Raw genomic sequence first — 13,526 nt, 5'->3', positions numbered from 1 at the left:
CTTTCCAGCGTCTTGTGCGAGAAATTGCTCAGGACTTCAAAACAGATCTGCGATTCCAGAGCACAGCCGTTATGGCTCTGCAAGAGGCTTCTGAAGCGTACCTTGTTGGCTTGTTCGAGGATACTAACTTGTGTGCCATTCACGCAAAACGAGTTACAATCATGCCTAAAGACATCCAGTTGGCAAGAAGAATTCGTGGGGAACGTGCCTAAGCATCTTACCAAACAAAAAACGGCTATTTTTATAGCCACACATCCATAAAAAATATTACGGCTAGCTTTTTATATCAAACTTTGTTCTGCTTTCTGTTTAAATTTTATGCTACATAAAAATTTTATGCTACATAAAGTTTGACAATGTTAAAAATATGAAGGGCAAGAAAAGTAAAAGCAAGAAAATAAGAAATTTAAAAACGAAAATACTTAAACTTAGGGAATCTAATCTTAAAATTACTCTTTTTTAACTGTTTAAGTGACTTAAACAAGTTTAACTTTGTACCAAGATAATGTTTTTTTGTAAATGTGTGGCTATAAAAATAGCCGTTTGTTAATGTAATAGCCAGATACACACAAATTATTTTTTTGCGGTCTTCTTTGCTGCCTTTTTGGGAGTCTTTTTGACCTTCTTTGCTGCAGGTTTTTTAGCAACAGGCTTCTTTGTGGGTTTCTTAGCTGCTGGTTTCTTAGCCGAGGCTTTCTTTGTGGCAGGCTTCTTTGCTGCTTTCTTTGGCGTGCTCTTCTTTGCTGGCTTCTTTTTTGGTGTACTTTTCTTTGCAGTAGGCTTCTTTGCCGTTGGCTTTTTTGCTGCGGCCTTTTTCTTAGGTTTTTCTTTTTTTACCTGACCTAGCTTGAATGATCCAGAAGCACCAGTGCCTTTAGTTTGAATCAAATCGCCTGATGTTACTCCTCGTTTAAGAGCCATTTTCAGATGATGATCTGAGTTTTCAGCAACTTTGTAATTTGCATGAATATATTTTGTAATAGCTTGGCGAGATGAACCACCGCGTTCCTTTAGGGTAGCGATAGCAGCCTTGATCATGTCCACATATTTAGGGTGATCAGCTGTCTTCTTTGCAGCAGGTTTCTTCTTGGGTGCGATTTTCTTTGGAGAAGCTGCTTCACTCATTTTTAATGTTTTCTTACAACAATCCAACGATAAACGATGCTTGTTATCACAGTAGAAGTATACTAAACATTACCGTGTAAATGAGATATAATTTAAGACGGTGCGAAGTATGCGGACGTAAAAGTACCACTCCCGGGAATTGATTTGGCGCGAAAACAGAAATGTGTGTTTCTGTACATCGTATAATGTCCGTTTTGGGAGCCGCGACTATGCGAAAGCATGTTAATTTTTATTTGTAGCACGACGCAATAGTCTGAAAGAGAAGCTGCTGGAGTTTGAGGTCTTCAGCATTACATCTACTCTGTTAATTTGGGCTTCTTCCGCGCCCGTGTTAGGATTTTCATAAAGCGTTCTTTGGTTTGCGTTGCGTATGTCGGCCTACATCATCGACACGGCCTGTTTCCGGCTATTAGGAGCAATTCATATATTGGGCACTGCGTTTCGACTTTTTTATTAGACCACAGTAAAAAAATTCACTCACAGAAGTCCCTTTCTTTCATGGCTACAAACACGAAGAATTCTGTCGTAAGTAAAACGAATGCGCAAGCCAAAATAACGATGGGGCGAAGTCATAAGCATCGCCCTGTGGCCCAATGGATAAGGCATCTGACTACGAATCAGGGGATTCCAGGTTCGACTCCTGGCAGGGTCGCACTGTCGCATTTCGGCTGCATGGTCTACTGTGTAACGCGCGCGCACGTTCTGGCGTAATGCGTTGATAAACGGAATGTACGCAGTCATATTGGAAAGTAATATCACGCACTTAGTATCGTCGCCTTTGTTAGCATTCATGTAAGTTACCATCCACTCGCTACAGTCGCTCTCCATCCTACGGCTAAATCAACAGCCGTGATTTTTACTATGTCGCCGTCCATCCGTACGCGGTGACAGTTGTAAGCTTTACAGTAACGTGACATGCTCCACAAGCAGTTACGGTGTGTGGACGATGCCTATCATGGCAACGCTTGTTCTTTATCGCTTCTCGGCCTAATGGCTAAGATCAAGTGTAGTATCTGTTCTTATCAGTTTAATATCTGGTAGGCCATTCTCTGAATGGTCAGTATATTAATCTGATTTTTGGCCTTGGGTCATGGAGGTGGATTCATTCACGCCGTGACCACGGGTTGCCTTGGTGTTGCACTATTACCGATGGCGGCCCACATAAGCAATAAAAGAATAATAGCAGTCCTCTTTCCGACGGCACTCTGCATAGTCTACGGCGGGAACAAAACGCGTACACTGGGGGAGAATACAGCCTATGCCCCGCGACACGGCAGTTTATAACACACTCAAGCCACAAGCATTAACAAACTTTGAAGGGTACCCTCATGCTACGGTGCAGTTCCAACTCATACTTACCTGACGGGGAAGTAAAGACTGATCAATGAGGGTTTTCTTCCAGAGTGAGGCTCTTGCATTGCACTACGCTTGGGCTGACCTCTGCGATTACTGCAAACGTCAGTAACTCGACCGTACAATTTCTGGTAGTGGGGGCCTGCGTCCGCGCTCGCCCCCTCCTTAAGTCAAAATGAATGAGCTTAGAAAAGTTGCGCGGCCAAATGTCGGTGGTGACTTAAACGCTAAGGTAAAACCTCGCTTGGCTGTTACGAAACGTGATTGCGATATAAGTCCTCGGAAGGCGGCGGAATTTTATTTTATTTGCCATTCCGTCAGGGTTATTGGATGATCGGCAATAGATCGAGTTTGTATGCATTTGAAAGCTCTTTTTTCTCGTACTATCACCTGAAAATGTCGTAGGAAAATGTCATAGGAAACACTTTCAACAACCGCCACGTTCCTTAATTGTTATAACAAGAAATATATCACAGCACCATTGAAATGAAAAGGCAACAAATGAAAATGAAAAGCCTACGACACCGGGAGTTCCCAGGCGGTCCCCCATCCAAGTACTATCCCGGCCCGACGATGCTTAACTTCCGTGATCAGACGAGAACGGGTGTGTTCATCGTGGTATGGCCGTAGACATTAGTAGGGGCAAATACGTGCAATTTATTTTGACGTTGTGATCAAATTTTTTTATTTAATTTCTTTGAGTTACTTAGGACAAGGCGTATGCATGGATTATCTATTAGACTTTAAGGTTATAGTTTTGTGAAAAAAACAATGTTTTTTTAAAGATGTGTGGCTATAAAAATAGCCGTTGTTTTCTGAGTGTAGCGGTTTACTTCTTCTGTCCTTTGTCGTTCTTCTTTGGGAGTAAGACAGCTTGAATGTTTGGCAAAACACCACCAGCTGCAATGGTTACACCGCTCAAAAGTTTGTTTAATTCTTCATCATTACGAACAGCCAATTGTAAATGTCTTGGAATAATCCTAGCTTTTTTGTTGTCTCTTGCTGCGTTACCAGCCAACTCCAATATCTCAGCAGATAAATATTCCAAGACGGCTGCTAAGTAAACTGGTGCTCCAGATCCAATTCGGTTAGCATAGTGCCCTCTACGAAGGAATCTATGCACTCTACCGACTGGAAATTGAAGTCCAGCTCTTGAGGATCTTGTCTTGGCTTTAGCCTTAGCTTTTCCACCTTTTCCACGTCCAGACATAACTGCGATTTGATTTGTAAGTTAATACAAAAACGTACGAATATTTAACGTAAGTGTTAACGAAATAAACTTTACTCGTTTTTTCATCATAAAAATAGGATCGAAATCATGTTTTTTTAACCAATCATAATTAAGTATTAAACAAAAGATTTTTTTTTTAACCAATTAAATTGCGTATCGGCGTTTTCGGATCGAATTCGATCCGATTTTTTTACTTATAAACAAAAAGTTTTGACTTGCAGTTTAATGCTTATTTACAAGTTAAGTAGCAAAAATTTTTAACCATGTCTGACGCAGCAGCTAAAGGAGGAAAACAGGCACCTAAAGTAGCCAAGAAAGGTGAAAAAAGAGCCGGCAAAAAAGGAGGAAAGATTGGTGGAACTGGTGAAAAGAAACGCAAGAGAAAGAGAAAGGAAAGTTATGCTATTTACATCTACAATGTTTTGAAACAAGTTCACCCAGATGTCGGAGTTTCAAGCAAAGCTATGAGCATCATGAACTCATTTGTCAACGACATCTTTGAGCGCATTGCTTCCGAAGCTTCGCGTTTGGCTCTTCAAAACAAAAAGTCGACCATCTCTTCTCGTGAAATTCAAACCGCAGTACGTCTTCTCTTGCCTGGAGAACTTGCAAAACACGCAGTCAGTGAAGGAACAAAAGCCGTCACAAAATACACAAGCAGCAAGTAAACCAACGTCTACCAAACACAAACGGTCTTTTTTAAGACCACACATCTTTAAAAAAACATTTACTTGGCGTCACTACAAGTTAACCGAAGTTAATAAAACTTCTAAATAATGTGCTTAAGAACACTAGCCTACATTTAAAATACTTCCCCATGTGTGTGTGTGGATTAGCTTCACTTTTCATACGTATTATTAGCTGTACTTGCAGAAAAGACAAGTACATTGATCCATGTTATTGCTTACATTTAACTTAACCCAGCTTTTCACGGAAACACTCCCAGGCAAATTAACCCTACAAAGTATTTCTAAATTTTTTTTGTGTCATATATGACATAGTATCGTATAGCAATAAATGTAACTGTGACAAGACTTTACACATTGTGTAATTTGGAAGCGTGCACAAAGTAATGTTTTAAAAGATTTGTGGCTATAAAAATAGCCGTTTTTGTTGAGCAATGACAACGCTTAACCTCCGAATCCGTAAAGAGTTCTTCCTTGACGTTTTAAGGCATAAACAACATCCATAGCGGTAACGGTCTTGCGTTTAGCGTGCTCTGTGTAGGTTACAGCATCACGAATAACATTCTCTAAGAAAACCTTCAGTACACCTCTGGTTTCCTCATAGATAAGGCCAGAGATACGTTTGACACCACCTCGTCGAGCAAGACGTCGAATAGCAGGTTTTGTGATTCCCTGAATGTTATCACGAAGAATTTTTCGGTGACGTTTAGCACCTCCTTTTCCCAATCCTTTACCTCCTTTTCCGCGTCCAGACATATTGATATAGTTGCGTACAGAACGAGTACAAAAACAACGTTTGAGTTAACAGAATTCAGACAGCTTTAAAAAGAGGCCATAAAATTACCTACTGCTCGTGGAAACACCCTAATTAACCAATAGAGTTGCGTCATTACAAAATGTTCCGAACATTTTGTACATTTTTTTAAGTAAAACTGTAGTTTTTTTAAAAATTCGTGGTCTTAATGTTTCAGTAAGGCAATAAATTTGGCATCGTTGGAATTCGCCAAACCTTCTGCTACTTACTAAAAAAAAAAAAAGTCAAAAGCTTTTGTGTATCAGAAGATACAGCCGTTTTCCCGTAGCCAAAAAACACAGATTTTATAAAAATGTTAAAGTAATGAGCGTAATGTCATTATGCAGCCAATCAGAAATTACTTTCTTAGCACCAATCAAATGGTTTGTTTTGAACCTTAGCTGTCAATCAATATGAGAAATAAAACTTTGGCGCGATAGTGCATTTTAGACCGTCTTGTGTATCCGTACTACATCGACTTCTTAAAATATGGCTCGTACAAAGCAAACTGCACGTAAATCTACTGGAGGAAAGGCTCCACGAAAACAACTCGCCACTAAAGCTGCGAGGAAAAGCGCACCAGCTACTGGAGGAGTGAAAAAACCACATCGTTACAGACCTGGTACAGTTGCTCTCAGAGAAATCAGAAGATACCAGAAGTCAACCGAGCTCTTGATCCGCAAGTTGCCTTTCCAGCGTCTTGTGCGAGAAATTGCTCAGGACTTCAAAACAGATCTGCGATTCCAGAGCACAGCCGTTATGGCTCTGCAAGAGGCTTCTGAAGCGTACCTTGTTGGCTTGTTCGAGGATACTAACTTGTGTGCCATTCACGCAAAACGAGTTACAATCATGCCTAAAGACATCCAGTTGGCAAGAAGAATTCGTGGGGAACGTGCCTAAGCATCTTACCAAACAAAAAACGGCTATTTTTATAGCCACACATCCATAAAAAATATTACGGCTAGCTTTTTATATCAAACTTTGTTCTGCTTTCTGTTTAAATTTTATGCTACATAAAAATTTTATGCTACATAAAGTTTGACAATGTTAAAAATATGAAGGGCAAGAAAAGTAAAAGCAAGAAAATAAGAAATTTAAAAACGAAAATACTTAAACTTAGGGAATCTAATCTTAAAATTACTCTTTTTTAACTGTTTAAGTGACTTAAACAAGTTTAACTTTGTACCAAGATAATGTTTTTTTGTAAATGTGTGGCTATAAAAATAGCCGTTTGTTAATGTAATAGCCAGATACACACAAATTATTTTTTTGCGGTCTTCTTTGCTGCCTTTTTGGGAGTCTTTTTGACCTTCTTTGCTGCAGGTTTTTTAGCAACAGGCTTCTTTGTGGGTTTCTTAGCTGCTGGTTTCTTAGCCGAGGCTTTCTTTGTGGCAGGCTTCTTTGCTGCTTTCTTTGGCGTGCTCTTCTTTGCTGGCTTCTTTTTTGGTGTACTTTTCTTTGCAGTAGGCTTCTTTGCCGTTGGCTTTTTTGCTGCGGCCTTTTTCTTAGGTTTTTCTTTTTTTACCTGACCTAGCTTGAATGATCCAGAAGCACCAGTGCCTTTAGTTTGAATCAAATCGCCTGATGTTACTCCTCGTTTAAGAGCCATTTTCAGATGATGATCTGAGTTTTCAGCAACTTTGTAATTTGCATGAATATATTTTGTAATAGCTTGGCGAGATGAACCACCGCGTTCCTTTAGGGTAGCGATAGCAGCCTTGATCATGTCCACATATTTAGGGTGATCAGCTGTCTTCTTTGCAGCAGGTTTCTTCTTGGGTGCGATTTTCTTTGGAGAAGCTGCTTCACTCATTTTTAATGTTTTCTTACAACAATCCAACGATAAACGATGCTTGTTATCACAGTAGAAGTATACTAAACATTACCGTGTAAATGAGATATAATTTAAGACGGTGCGAAGTATGCGGACGTAAAAGTACCACTCCCGGGAATTGATTTGGCGCGAAAACAGAAATGTGTGTTTCTGTACATCGTATAATGTCCGTTTTGGGAGCCGCGACTATGCGAAAGCATGTTAATTTTTATTTGTAGCACGACGCAATAGTCTGAAAGAGAAGCTGCTGGAGTTTGAGGTCTTCAGCATTACATCTACTCTGTTAATTTGGGCTTCTTCCGCGCCCGTGTTAGGATTTTCATAAAGCGTTCTTTGGTTTGCGTTGCGTATGTCGGCCTACATCATCGACACGGCCTGTTTCCGGCTATTAGGAGCAATTCATATATTGGGCACTGCGTTTCGACTTTTTTATTAGACCACAGTAAAAAAATTCACTCACAGAAGTCCCTTTCTTTCATGGCTACAAACACGAAGAATTCTGTCGTAAGTAAAACGAATGCGCAAGCCAAAATAACGATGGGGCGAAGTCATAAGCATCGCCCTGTGGCCCAATGGATAAGGCATCTGACTACGAATCAGGGGATTCCAGGTTCGACTCCTGGCAGGGTCGCACTGTCGCATTTCGGCTGCATGGTCTACTGTGTAACGCGCGCGCACGTTCTGGCGTAATGCGTTGATAAACGGAATGTACGCAGTCATATTGGAAAGTAATATCACGCACTTAGTATCGTCGCCTTTGTTAGCATTCATGTAAGTTACCATCCACTCGCTACAGTCGCTCTCCATCCTACGGCTAAATCAACAGCCGTGATTTTTACTATGTCGCCGTCCATCCGTACGCGGTGACAGTTGTAAGCTTTACAGTAACGTGACATGCTCCACAAGCAGTTACGGTGTGTGGACGATGCCTATCATGGCAACGCTTGTTCTTTATCGCTTCTCGGCCTAATGGCTAAGATCAAGTGTAGTATCTGTTCTTATCAGTTTAATATCTGGTAGGCCATTCTCTGAATGGTCAGTATATTAATCTGATTTTTGGCCTTGGGTCATGGAGGTGGATTCATTCACGCCGTGACCACGGGTTGCCTTGGTGTTGCACTATTACCGATGGCGGCCCACATAAGCAATAAAAGAATAATAGCAGTCCTCTTTCCGACGGCACTCTGCATAGTCTACGGCGGGAACAAAACGCGTACACTGGGGGAGAATACAGCCTATGCCCCGCGACACGGCAGTTTATAACACACTCAAGCCACAAGCATTAACAAACTTTGAAGGGTACCCTCATGCTACGGTGCAGTTCCAACTCATACTTACCTGACGGGGAAGTAAAGACTGATCAATGAGGGTTTTCTTCCAGAGTGAGGCTCTTGCATTGCACTACGCTTGGGCTGACCTCTGCGATTACTGCAAACGTCAGTAACTCGACCGTACAATTTCTGGTAGTGGGGGCCTGCGTCCGCGCTCGCCCCCTCCTTAAGTCAAAATGAATGAGCTTAGAAAAGTTGCGCGGCCAAATGTCGGTGGTGACTTAAACGCTAAGGTAAAACCTCGCTTGGCTGTTACGAAACGTGATTGCGATATAAGTCCTCGGAAGGCGGCGGAATTTTATTTTATTTGCCATTCCGTCAGGGTTATTGGATGATCGGCAATAGATCGAGTTTGTATGCATTTGAAAGCTCTTTTTTCTCGTACTATCACCTGAAAATGTCGTAGGAAAATGTCATAGGAAACACTTTCAACAACCGCCACGTTCCTTAATTGTTATAACAAGAAATATATCACAGCACCATTGAAATGAAAAGGCAACAAATGAAAATGAAAAGCCTACGACACCGGGAGTTCCCAGGCGGTCCCCCATCCAAGTACTATCCCGGCCCGACGATGCTTAACTTCCGTGATCAGACGAGAACGGGTGTGTTCATCGTGGTATGGCCGTAGACATTAGTAGGGGCAAATACGTGCAATTTATTTTGACGTTGTGATCAAATTTTTTTATTTAATTTCTTTGAGTTACTTAGGACAAGGCGTATGCATGGATTATCTATTAGACTTTAAGGTTATAGTTTTGTGAAAAAAACAATGTTTTTTTAAAGATGTGTGGCTATAAAAATAGCCGTTGTTTTCTGAGTGTAGCGGTTTACTTCTTCTGTCCTTTGTCGTTCTTCTTTGGGAGTAAGACAGCTTGAATGTTTGGCAAAACACCACCAGCTGCAATGGTTACACCGCTCAAAAGTTTGTTTAATTCTTCATCATTACGAACAGCCAATTGTAAATGTCTTGGAATAATCCTAGCTTTTTTGTTGTCTCTTGCTGCGTTACCAGCCAACTCCAATATCTCAGCAGATAAATATTCCAAGACGGCTGCTAAGTAAACTGGTGCTCCAGATCCAATTCGGTTAGCATAGTGCCCTCTACGAAGGAATCTATGCACTCTACCGACTGGAAATTGAAGTCCAGCTCTTGAGGATCTTGTCTTGGCTTTAGCCTTAGCTTTTCCACCTTTTCCACGTCCAGACATAACTGCGATTTGATTTGTAAGTTAATACAAAAACGTACGAATATTTAACGTAAGTGTTAACGAAATAAACTTTACTCGTTTTTTCATCATAAAAATAGGATCGAAATCATGTTTTTTTAACCAATCATAATTAAGTATTAAACAAAAGATTTTTTTTTTAACCAATTAAATTGCGTATCGGCGTTTTCGGATCGAATTCGATCCGATTTTTTTACTTATAAACAAAAAGTTTTGACTTGCAGTTAATAAAACTTCTAAATAATGTGCTTAAGAACACTAGCCTACATTTAAAATACTTCCCCATGTGTGTGTGTGGATTAGCTTCACTTTTCATACGTATTATTAGCTGTACTTGCAGAAAAGACAAGTACATTGATCCATGTTATTGCTTACATTTAACTTAACCCAGCTTTTCACGGAAACACTCCCAGGCAAATTAACCCTACAAAGTATTTCTAAATTTTTTTTGTGTCATATATGACATAGTATCGTATAGCAATAAATGTAACTGTGACAAGACTTTACACATTGTGTAATTTGGAAGCGTGCACAAAGTAATGTTTTAAAAGATTTGTGGCTATAAAAATAGCCGTTTTTGTTGAGCAATGACAACGCTTAACCTCCGAATCCGTAAAGAGTTCTTCCTTGACGTTTTAAGGCATAAACAACATCCATAGCGGTAACGGTCTTGCGTTTAGCGTGCTCTGTGTAGGTTACAGCATCACGAATAACATTCTCTAAGAAAACCTTCAGTACACCTCTGGTTTCCTCATAGATAAGGCCAGAGATACGTTTGACACCACCTCGTCGAGCAAGACGTCGAATAGCAGGTTTTGTGATTCCCTGAATGTTATCACGAAGAATTTTTCGGTGACGTTTAGCACCTCCTTTTCCCAATCCTTTACCTCCTTTTCCGCGTCCAGACATATTGATATAGTTGCGTACAGAACGAGTACAAAAACAACGTTTGAGTTAACAGAATTCAGACAGCTTTAAAAAGAGGCCATAAAATTACCTACTGCTCGTGGAAACACCCTAATTAACCAATAGAGTTGCGTCATTACAAAATGTTCCGAACATTTTGTACATTTTTTTAAGTAAAACTGTAGTTTTTTTAAAAATTCGTGGTCTTAATGTTTCAGTAAGGCAATAAATTTGGCATCGTTGGAATTCGCCAAACCTTCTGCTACTTACTAAAAAAAAAAAAAGTCAAAAGCTTTTGTGTATCAGAAGATACAGCCGTTTTCCCGTAGCCAAAAAACACAGATTTTATAAAAATGTTAAAGTAATGAGCGTAATGTCATTATGCAGCCAATCAGAAATTACTTTCTTAGCACCAATCAAATGGTTTGTTTTGAACCTTAGCTGTCAATCAATATGAGAAATAAAACTTTGGCGCGATAGTGCATTTTAGACCGTCTTGTGTATCCGTACTACATCGACTTCTTAAAATATGGCTCGTACAAAGCAAACTGCACGTAAATCTACTGGAGGAAAGGCTCCACGAAAACAACTCGCCACTAAAGCTGCGAGGAAAAGCGCACCAGCTACTGGAGGAGTGAAAAAACCACATCGTTACAGACCTGGTACAGTTGCTCTCAGAGAAATCAGAAGATACCAGAAGTCAACCGAGCTCTTGATCCGCAAGTTGCCTTTCCAGCGTCTTGTGCGAGAAATTGCTCAGGACTTCAAAACAGATCTGCGATTCCAGAGCACAGCCGTTATGGCTCTGCAAGAGGCTTCTGAAGCGTACCTTGTTGGCTTGTTCGAGGATACTAACTTGTGTGCCATTCACGCAAAACGAGTTACAATCATGCCTAAAGACATCCAGTTGGCAAGAAGAATTCGTGGGGAACGTGCCTAAGCATCTTACCAAACAAAAAACGGCTATTTTTATAGCCACACATCCATAAAAAATATTACGGCTAGCTTTTTATATCAAACTTTGTTCTGCTTTCTGTTTAAATTTTATGCTACATAAAAATTTTATGCTACATAAAGTTTGACAATGTTAAAAATATGAAGGGCAAGAAAAGTAAAAGCAAGAAAATAAGAAATTTAAAAACGAAAATACTTAAACTTAGGGAATCTAATCTTAAAATTACTCTTTTTTAACTGTTTAAGTGACTTAAACAAGTTTAACTTTGTACCAAGATAATGTTTTTTTGTAAATGTGTGGCTATAAAAATAGCCGTTTGTTAATGTAATAGCCAGATACACACAAATTATTTTTTTGCGGTCTTCTTTGCTGCCTTTTTGGGAGTCTTTTTGACCTTCTTTGCTGCAGGTTTTTTAGCAACAGGCTTCTTTGTGGGTTTCTTAGCTGCTGGTTTCTTAGCCGAGGCTTTCTTTGTGGCAGGCTTCTTTGCTGCTTTCTTTGGCGTGCTCTTCTTTGCTGGCTTCTTTTTTGGTGTACTTTTCTTTGCAGTAGGCTTCTTTGCCGTTGGCTTTTTTGCTGCGGCCTTTTTCTTAGGTTTTTCTTTTTTTACCTGACCTAGCTTGAATGATCCAGAAGCACCAGTGCCTTTAGTTTGAATCAAATCGCCTGATGTTACTCCTCGTTTAAGAGCCATTTTCAGATGATGATCTGAGTTTTCAGCAACTTTGTAATTTGCATGAATATATTTTGTAATAGCTTGGCGAGATGAACCACCGCGTTCCTTTAGGGTAGCGATAGCAGCCTTGATCATGTCCACATATTTAGGGTGATCAGCTGTCTTCTTTGCAGCAGGTTTCTTCTTGGGTGCGATTTTCTTTGGAGAAGCTGCTTCACTCATTTTTAATGTTTTCTTACAACAATCCAACGATAAACGATGCTTGTTATCACAGTAGAAGTATACTAAACATTACCGTGTAAATGAGATATAATTTAAGACGGTGCGAAGTATGCGGACGTAAAAGTACCACTCCCGGGAATTGATTTGGCGCGAAAACAGAAATGTGTGTTTCTGTACATCGTATAATGTCCGTTTTGGGAGCCGCGACTATGCGAAAGCATGTTAATTTTTATTTGTAGCACGACGCAATAGTCTGAAAGAGAAGCTGCTGGAGTTTGAGGTCTTCAGCATTACATCTACTCTGTTAATTTGGGCTTCTTCCGCGCCCGTGTTAGGATTTTCATAAAGCGTTCTTTGGTTTGCGTTGCGTATGTCGGCCTACATCATCGACACGGCCTGTTTCCGGCTATTAGGAGCAATTCATATATTGGGCACTGCGTTTCGACTTTTTTATTAGACCACAGTAAAAAAATTCACTCACAGAAGTCCCTTTCTTTCATGGCTACAAACACGAAGAATTCTGTCGTAAGTAAAACGAATGCGCAAGCCAAAATAACGATGGGGCGAAGTCATAAGCATCGCCCTGTGGCCCAATGGATAAGGCATCTGACTACGAATCAGGGGATTCCAGGTTCGACTCCTGGCAGGGTCGCACTGTCGCATTTCGGCTGCATGGTCTACTGTGTAACGCGCGCGCACGTTCTGGCGTAATGCGTTGATAAACGGAATGTACGCAGTCATATTGGAAAGTAATATCACGCACTTAGTATCGTCGCCTTTGTTAGCATTCATGTAAGTTACCATCCACTCGCTACAGTCGCTCTCCATCCTACGGCTAAATCAACAGCCGTGATTTTTACTATGTCGCCGTCCATCCGTACGCGGTGACAGTTGTAAGCTTTACAGTAACGTGACATGCTCCACAAGCAGTTACGGTGTGTGGACGATGCCTATCATGGCAACGCTTGTTCTTTATCGCTTCTCGGCCTAATGGCTAAGATCAAGTGTAGTATCTGTTCTTATCAGTTTAATATCTGGTAGGCCATTCTCTGAATGGTCAGTATATTAATCTGATTTTTGGCCTTGGGTCATGGAGGTGGATTCATTCACGCCGTGACCACGGGTTGCCTTGGTGTTGCACTATTACCGATGGCGGCCCACATAAGCAATAAAAGAATAATAGCA

The 13,526-nt window shown here is 40.5% G+C and overlaps 7 non-coding genes across 7 annotated transcripts; 5 read left to right on the top strand and 2 right to left on the bottom strand.

Annotated features, from left to right (window-relative positions):
• The first annotated feature begins 2,099 nt into the window (after positions 1 to 2,099).
• Positions 2,100 to 2,291, top strand: LOC130660867 (U2 spliceosomal RNA). Its single transcript, XR_008988063.1, has one exon. It is a non-coding gene; the product is annotated as a U2 spliceosomal RNA (small nuclear RNA).
• A 185-nt stretch (positions 2,292 to 2,476) lies between these two features.
• On the top strand, positions 2,477 to 2,641 carry LOC130659814 (U1 spliceosomal RNA). Its single transcript, XR_008987017.1, has one exon. It is a non-coding gene; the product is annotated as a U1 spliceosomal RNA (small nuclear RNA).
• Positions 2,642 to 2,991: 350 nt separating this feature from the next.
• On the bottom strand, positions 2,992 to 3,110 carry LOC130661546 (5S ribosomal RNA). The gene has a single exon (XR_008988724.1). It is a non-coding gene; the product is annotated as a 5S ribosomal RNA (ribosomal RNA).
• Positions 3,111 to 7,975: 4,865 nt separating this feature from the next.
• Positions 7,976 to 8,167, top strand: LOC130660866 (U2 spliceosomal RNA). Its single transcript, XR_008988062.1, has one exon. It is a non-coding gene; the product is annotated as a U2 spliceosomal RNA (small nuclear RNA).
• A 185-nt stretch (positions 8,168 to 8,352) lies between these two features.
• LOC130659813 (U1 spliceosomal RNA) lies at positions 8,353 to 8,517 on the top strand. Its single transcript, XR_008987016.1, has one exon. It is a non-coding gene; the product is annotated as a U1 spliceosomal RNA (small nuclear RNA).
• A 350-nt stretch (positions 8,518 to 8,867) lies between these two features.
• Positions 8,868 to 8,986, bottom strand: LOC130661545 (5S ribosomal RNA). Its single transcript, XR_008988723.1, has one exon. It is a non-coding gene; the product is annotated as a 5S ribosomal RNA (ribosomal RNA).
• Positions 8,987 to 13,315: 4,329 nt separating this feature from the next.
• Positions 13,316 to 13,507, top strand: LOC130660864 (U2 spliceosomal RNA). Its single transcript, XR_008988060.1, has one exon. It is a non-coding gene; the product is annotated as a U2 spliceosomal RNA (small nuclear RNA).
• The last annotated feature ends 19 nt before the right edge of the window (positions 13,508 to 13,526 follow it).

This window comes from Hydractinia symbiolongicarpus, chromosome 9 (genome assembly GCF_029227915.1).
Source record: "Hydractinia symbiolongicarpus strain clone_291-10 chromosome 9, HSymV2.1, whole genome shotgun sequence".
Taxonomy (NCBI): domain Eukaryota; kingdom Metazoa; phylum Cnidaria; class Hydrozoa; order Anthoathecata; family Hydractiniidae; genus Hydractinia; species Hydractinia symbiolongicarpus.
This window is presented reverse-complemented; position numbering and strand designations above follow the sequence as displayed.